Here is an 8,444-nt window from a genome sequence, read left to right as displayed (position 1 = left end):
CGACCCATTCACACCAATGACCCATCCACACCAACTAATTCGCACTAATGACCCATTCACATCAGTGATCCAATAACACCAGTGACCCATTCACATCAGTGATCCATTAACACTAATGACCCATTCACATCAGTGATCCATTAACACCAATGACCCATTCACACCAACGACCCATTCAAGCCAATGACCTGTCTTGTTCGCACTAGTGACCCATTCACATCAGTGATCCATCAACACTAATGGCCCATTCACATCAGTGATCCATTAACACCAGTGACCCATTCACATCAGTGATCCATTAACACCAATGACCCATTCACATCAGTGATCCATTAACACCAATGACCCATTCACATCAGTGATCCATTAACACCAATGACCCATTCACATCAGTGATCCATTAACACCAATGACCCATTCACATCAGTGATCCATTAACACCAATGACCTATTCACATCAACTTCCCGTTCATATCAATGACACATCCACATCAACAGTGCAATGTCCATTCTGTGATACAACAGATATATCGTTCACGGTATACTGTGGGTTAACTGTGAAACGTTTTACAAGGATCTGATCTCATAACTTTATGAAAACAACATTATAAAACTGATATTAAATGTGTATAGACTGCGTTATTTTGCCACTTGAACTTTTGGTTGTGTAGAGTTTTTATACCGAAGTTCTTTTTACTTTGTTGAAAGTTGATGTTTAAGATGATATTAGTCTGTTTCAGCATCTTAAGAATCCTCTTCTATATCTCTCTGTTGTCTCTCTCTATCTGTGCCTTTCTGTCCGTCTGTCTGTCTCTCATTCTTTCGATCAGTCAACTGAAGGACACGAACCATTCAATTTGTTTAATCAAATTTTTTTTTAAAGCAGATATGCGCAAGCTTATTTATTAGTGTTTCAACAGACTAATGCATCTGCAAACAAAAATGATTTATTTCTAGTTGAAAAAAAGAAGGAGAAAAAGACAAATGCACCTGAAATTAATACTTCGGAAACATGTCATATTACATGTCAGCCCAATTTTTGAAATGGTTCATGTACATACGTAAGGCTATGGTAGAGGTATTTTCCATTTTTATAGTTTAGTGTGATTTAAAAATAGTGGTGGAGGGTTTTGGTGGGGGGAGTACTTCGCTGAATACCGGCAACCAGTTTACTTGTAATAAAGCATTACACTGGAACATATGTGCATTTTCTGGTGCTCATGTGTGTGTGTGTGTGTGTGTGTGTGTGTGTGTTTACCGAGTTCCACTTCAGAAGGACTCTCTCTCTCTCTCTCTTTCAGTCAGCATCCACACATTAACAATTAACGAGAATCACGTGTTGAATTCGTCTTTTTTTTCCCCCTTTTTTTCTTTTGGGGGAGGGGAGGGGGTATGAGTGTGTTGGTGTGTGCGTACGTGTGTGTGTCTGTGAGTGCGCGTGTGTTTGCAGATTTCATCTTCAGAAGCTCTGTGTGTGTGTGTGTGTGTGTGTGTGTGTGTGTGCAGAAACGAACCCTGTTCACACTGAAAATAAACGTGAACCACGTGTTGAGTTCATCTTGTGATGGTGTGTGTGTGTGTGTGTGTGTGTGTTGACTTCCTCTTCAGAAGGGCTGTCTGTTTCTGTGCGTGCGCGCACTGACGCGCGTTTGTGCATATATATATATATATATATATATATATATATATATATCTGTGTGTGTGTGTGTGTGTGTACTGACTTCCTACACAGAAAGTCTCTCTTTCTCTGTATAAAAGCAAATACGCATCAGATCAAATACACACGTTAAAGATTCTGTAATCCATGTCAGCGTTTGGTGGGTTATGGAAACAAAAACATACCCAGCATGCACACCACCGAAAACGGAGTTTGGCTGCCTACATGGCGGGGTAAATAAAGAAAACGGTATACACATAAAATGTTACATGTCTGCCTGAGTGTGTATGTGTGCGCGCCTGAAATCTGATTGAATGACACAGGAAACGGACTTCTTCTTCTTCTGCGTTCACTCGTATGCACACGAGTGGGCTTTTACGTGTATGACCGTTTTTACCCCGCCATGTAGGCAGCCATACTCCGTTTTCGGGGGTGTGCATGCTGGGTATGTTCTTGTTTCCATAACCCACCGAACGCTGACATGGATTACAGGATCTTTAACGTGCGTATTTGATCTTCTGCTTGCATATACACACGAAGGGGGTTCAGGCAGTAGCAGGTCTGCACATATGTTGACCTGGGAGATCGTAAAAATCTCCACCCTTTACCCACCAGGCGCCGTCACCGTGATTCGAACCCGGGACTCTCAGATTGACAGTCCAACGCTTTAACCACTCGGCTATTGCGCCCGTCACAGGAAACGGACGATAAGCGCCCAGTGGCAGCCGTCAGTCGGCTCTACCCAGGCAGGCAGCCTGTTGTGCAAATGACCCATGTACTTGTAAAGCGCTCAGAGCTTGGTCTTTGACCGAGGATAGGCGCTATTAAAGTATCCATGTCATTCATTCATTCGTCCATTCATTCATTCTCTCTCTCTCACACACTCTCTCTCTCTCTCTCTCTCTCTCTCTGTGTGTGGCAGAAATGAATCCTGCTCGCACTGAAAATAAACGTGATTCACGTGTGGATTCTATCTTATGAAGATGTGTGTGTCTGTGTGTCAGTACTGACTCCTACTCAGAAACTCTGTGTGTGTGTGTGTGTGTGTGTGTGTGTGTGTGGCAGAAATGAACCTTGCTCGCACTGAAAATAAACGTGATTCACGTGTGGATTCTATCTTATGAAGGTGCGTGTGTCTATGTGTCTGTACTGACTTCCTACTCAGAAACTCTCTCTCTCTCTCTCTCTCTCTCTCTCTGTGTGTGTAATGAAGCAAACAAGCGCAAGGTGTGCGTGCATTCGTGTGCCGCGCGCGTGTGTGTGTGTGTGTGTATGTGTGTGTGTGAACGTGCATGTTTGTGAGATAAAGCCTGTGAGGGCCGGGGGAGGGAGGGGAGAGAGATTATCAAAAAAAAGGGCGTGGTAGTTTTCAAGGTAATGTTCAACTTTAGAATACTAAACTCAGGGGGGCTGTTTAGACGAAAAACAAAGGGTGCCTTAGGCTCACCTCGATGCGCTAAGTTGAATGGAACCCTCAGCTAAGCTGTACGACCACTACTTTCCCATGAAACTGCGACAATTTTATACACAGTACGCTCAGCCGATCATAGCCAGAGCAACCACCTGCAAGCCATTTTGACTGCTGATCACGCGGGTGGTCGCGTCATCAATCTCTGTGTTTTATTCTAAAGTTGAAGACTACCTTACTGTGTATAAAATTGTCGCAGTTTCATGGGAAAGTAGTGGTCGTACAGCTTAGCTGAGGGTTCCATTCAACTTAGCGCATCGAGGTGAGCCTAAGACACCCTTTGTTTTTCGTCTAAACAGCCCCCCTGAGTTTAGTATTCTAAAGTTGAACATTACCGTTTTCAAATGCTGACGATTCTGATACTGACATAATCTGTACTCACGTTGCCACCTATCAAATTTACGGGTGTGACGTCTTCATGCCTGCAGTTTAAAGCAGGTCACTCAACAGGCGTTCAGTTCCGCTACCGGTGGGGGAAAACAAAACCAACGCCGGGGCCCGGGAAATAATTCCTTAGGTTTCGGAAGACGAGAACTGTGATGGAAATATGGAGTTTAACGACCTTGTGTTCTTTCGCTTCCAACATCAAATGTTAAATGTTTCCGGGTGGTCTTCCCGTTTGTGGGGAATGATTTATTTAGGTTACGGAACAGACAACGGAAAATGAAAGCTGTGTAGCGTATAGAAAACTTGTCCCCGAGATCCTTGTTATTCAGGAAGAATGGACGAAGGACGGATGTAGAAGGGTCGGATATTTCCATACAATGAAAAACCCCGACACTCACCAACATGAAAGGATAGAGGTTAACGACCATTCAGTTTTCTTTCGCTGCCAGCATCATCAGTTTTTGTTTACACGTAACGGGAAACAGACCTGTTTATGCGACGGAAGTAGACAAGGAAGTGGAGGCAGTGTTGTACAGTTCATGGAAGAAAGCTTTTTAGTTCTTCAGTTGTACAAACCTGACGCGGGCGCAATAGCTGAGTGGTTAAAGCGTTGGACTTTCAATCCGAGGGTGAATGACCCTGGTTCGAGTCTCGGTAACGGCGCCTGGTGGGTAAAGGGTGGAGATTTTTCACGTCTCCTAGATCAGCATATGTGCAGACCTGCTAGTCCCTGAACCCCCTTCGTGTGTATACCCAAGCAGAATATCAAATACGCACGTTAAAGATCCTGTAATACATGTCAGCGTCCGATGGGTTATGGAAACAAGAACATACCCAGCATGCACACACCCCTCCCCGAAAACGGAGTATGGCTGCTTACATGGGGTAAAAACGGTCATGCACGTAAAAGCCCACTCGTGTACATACGAGTGAACGTGGAAGTTGCAGCCCACGACAGAAGAAGCAAAAGTACAAATCTGCAATTAACAGCAATTTTCTGTTCGTCAGAGTCCCTCACACATCCTTCAGAACAAATGTATCTTTAACGTGACAAGTCTTTTCAAGCAGTCTCTGCACCCCTCTACACATGAAAGGCACTTCATTCCATGTCTGTATTCTATGGATCCATATCTATTTCTTCCAAGCGTGTTCAGTGTGCGTGTATGCATGCGTGATTGTGTGTGCGTACGTGCACTGACGATGATGATGATGATGGTGATGTATGTGTGTGTGTGTGTGTGTGCGTGCGCGTGTGCGAGCGTGTGTGTGTGTGTGTGTCAGTGTGTGTGTGTCAGTGTGTGTGTGTCAGTGTGTGTGTGTGTGCATGTGTGTGTGTCTGACTGACATGTTATTATCAGTAAAGCGCTATATCACTGAATGTATTATTGTTATTATTATTATTATCATTATTAAGACGAGACCCGTGATCCATAGCATATTGTTCAAGAAGAATGGACTGATGTGGAAGAAGGATTTCCTACCATTCAAAAACCTCAGACAGCCACTCCTCTCAGTCACACAAAAGGAGTCAGTGACAGTCTGTGTCTGGAGCGGATGTTGACCATATGATCACTGTCAAGTTTCGCACGTGTGCACAGCATCCAAACTGGTGACAAGTCATATCATCGAGTCCAATGTTTTGAAACAAGCGATGACGGACGCAATAGCCGAGTGTATGTAGGGGCGAAGGATGGAAGATGGAGATTTTGAGTAACCAACATGTTAAAGCTTAGTTGGGGGAATGTTGTGTTAATTCCAAGAATATTTCTTTCTTTTATTTATCATTATCTTTTTCTTTTTTTTAAATTATCTTCTTTTTTTTTTATAGGCTATAACTGTAAAGTTTTGAGCGAAGTGCCACTTTGTTTTCCGCAGATCCCTAACTCGTTCTCTCTGTCTCACTCACTCACACATCCACACACGCTCTCTCTCTCTCTCTCTCTCTCTCTCTCTCTCTCTCACACACACACACACACACACACACACACACACACACACACACAGAGCTGGGCAGACAGGTAGAGACAGATAGACAGAGAGTGGACACTTTTATGTTTTTACGCGAGACTTGTTGTGAGAGTTCATTAATCAATCTTCAAGCATTTCCACACAAAGGAATGAACAACCACTGTATAAAAAAATAAATAAATAAAAAAGAACTTTACCGGCAACAACTTTTAATAATCATATCATCATAATTATCACATGTAAAGCACTTTGTACAATGGTACAAAACAACCTTGTTTATCTTCTTGAACCACTGAGTAAAAAAAAAAAAAGACAAAAAAAAAACGGAAAGAAAGAGAGAGAGAGAAAAAAAAAAAAAAAAGACCGCAAGGTGCATCGACACAATTACTGAAAAAAAAAGAAGTAAAAATTAATATTAAGTAAAATTACCAAAATATGATCTTGAGCATATCAAAGAAATGTTAAAAAAAAACACAACAAAACATATCACAAAAATACATTAGAAAAAATATATTATGTTAAAATCAGTGCATCAATAGTCAAAACAAATACGATCACCTGTACTGTTTCAAGAGCTATATCTGTCGGAATGCACCAAGAAAAAAATGAAAGAAAATCGCATTGCTGTTTACTGATAATATAATGTACATGCATATCATCACATGACCGCACTGACTCACTATGTTATAAAGTGGTGTGCTTGTACTCTGTGCGGGTAACTGATAAGTGTACGCTTCGTTAATCTCATACGGCGCGTTTATGTGCATGTAATATGTTATACATATATATGTTTTGTCCATCTCCCATGATGATAATGTACGTTATGCATGCTGTAGGTCTGTGAAAGAATGTCCGTATGTACGCATGTGTGTGTGCAGTCGTGTGTGTGTGTGTGTGTGTGTGTGCGTGTGTGCGTGTGTGTGTTTTATGTGAGTTTATGTGTGTGTATTTATCTATATCCTGCACACATATACCTACATGCATACATGCACGCACACATAAACTGAGAAATGTACAGCATGCCCATAATGAATAAGTACAGATGGGAAAATGAAACATTTATTTAATCTCTCTCTCTCTCTCCCCCCCCCCTTTCTCTCTCTCTCTCTCTCTCCCACACACACACACACACACACACACACACACACACACACACACACACTTGGAGCAATTAATTCTGAATAACTATCCAAGAAACACTGTTCAAACAAACTTTGAAGAAGAAAAAAACAACTTAGTAGATGACCAATGTAATGATATATCCACACAGACAAAAGAGCAAAATGGAAAACACACACACACACACACACTGGAGTAAGAAATATGTGAATGAATTAATGGCACAGTCCCCCGCCCCCCACACACAAACACACACATCTCTCTCTCTCTCTCTCTCTCACACACACACACACACACACACACACACACACACACACACATCCATATTACTTGTGTTATTTCTCCTTCTTTAAAAACTTTTTTTCGTTGTTAACTAAGCAGTTGTTTTATTCACGATACACAAGAACCAGCAACAGGTCTATTCCAAAAGTCATGAAAAGAAACGGTTACAAATATCCCCCTTTCTTTTCCACTGAAGATCCTCGGCTGAAACCGAGGTTACAAATCTCCATTTTCTTTTAGTACTTTCGCGCGCGCGCACACACACACACACACACACACACACACACACACGTATATATATATATATATATATATATATATATATATATATATATACACCTTTAATAGCTTCAAAACAACAGCAAAAACTGTCGAATCGGAACGACATGGTCTCATCTGATCTGCCACAGTGATAGCCCGTCTCTTTCATGACTCTCTTGTCTACCCAGTTCAGCCTTAGAGTAAACTGTTGGACTATATTGTGGTCAGTCATGTCCGACTTTGACCAGTGATTACAGCAGATGGGACAACTGTTGTACCGGCCGAATGTCTTGGCTGGAAATTGATCCATTCCCCTGTCCTGACGGGCACATCTGTCACTGACTTAACACACATCTATTCCAAAAGAAAATTGATCATCTTCAGTTGTCGTGCGTTCCTCCTCTGACTTTATGTTCAGTCATGATTAGATTTCCCCCACTAAAACTAGGCGTACGATGGCTCAGTGGTTAAAACGTCTGCCAGAAAAAGTGATTCAGTCCCGAAGTGGCGACCACCCTGTAGGCATGGGTTCGAACCTGATGAGGACCATGAAAAAAAATTTTTTTTTTTTTTTTTGAAGAAAATGCGGCAATACAAGGGCATCCAGGAGTCATGACCTGGGTGCGGCCTGGCCCTCCTATGAGTGTAAGGAGTTCAGCGCCGAAACACTTGACTGAGGGAGGCTGGGGGGGGAGGGGGCCGGGCCGGGGGGCTTCTTCTCTGAAGACCTTGTACTGTCCAGCTCTCCCCGGAGTTTCTTATCGCATATGTTATCTCAGCTCGCAATCTTTTGGCCACTGAAATGATCAGCTGCAAGCACACCTCTTTCCATCCATCCGTCCCTTGAGATTCCGTTCCTCGTGGTTAAATGTTTGTGTGGGGCAGTGGGGAGGTGGTGGGGGGGGGGGGGGGGGGGGACTGATTTGTCAGTATGAGAGCACTTTTAAAACGCTCTTTGGTATGACTATGGCAGTGTTTATTTTTTCCTTTCTTTATGTCACTCAGTGAACCTGCTGCTTTTTGAGCTTCGGCTTTTCCACCGGAAAGAAATGTTTTGTCCATTTTACATATATATATTTTTTTTAATACATCGGTACACATAAGGTATATATGTGATCACACACACACACGCACGCACCCAACCACACAAGCACTCACGTATGCACGCACACGCACACTGGCACAAACTGCATCAGTGAATGCGCGCGTGCGCGTGCAAATGATACACACATATGCGCGCGGCGTCAAAACTTGCGATTGTGTCGCCTGTCTCAGGCGGAGGGCCCCCCCAATTCCTCAGAA

Source organism: Babylonia areolata, chromosome 4, assembly GCF_041734735.1.
Source record: "Babylonia areolata isolate BAREFJ2019XMU chromosome 4, ASM4173473v1, whole genome shotgun sequence".
In the NCBI taxonomy this organism is placed as follows: domain Eukaryota; kingdom Metazoa; phylum Mollusca; class Gastropoda; order Neogastropoda; family Buccinidae; genus Babylonia; species Babylonia areolata.
This window is presented reverse-complemented; position numbering follows the sequence as displayed.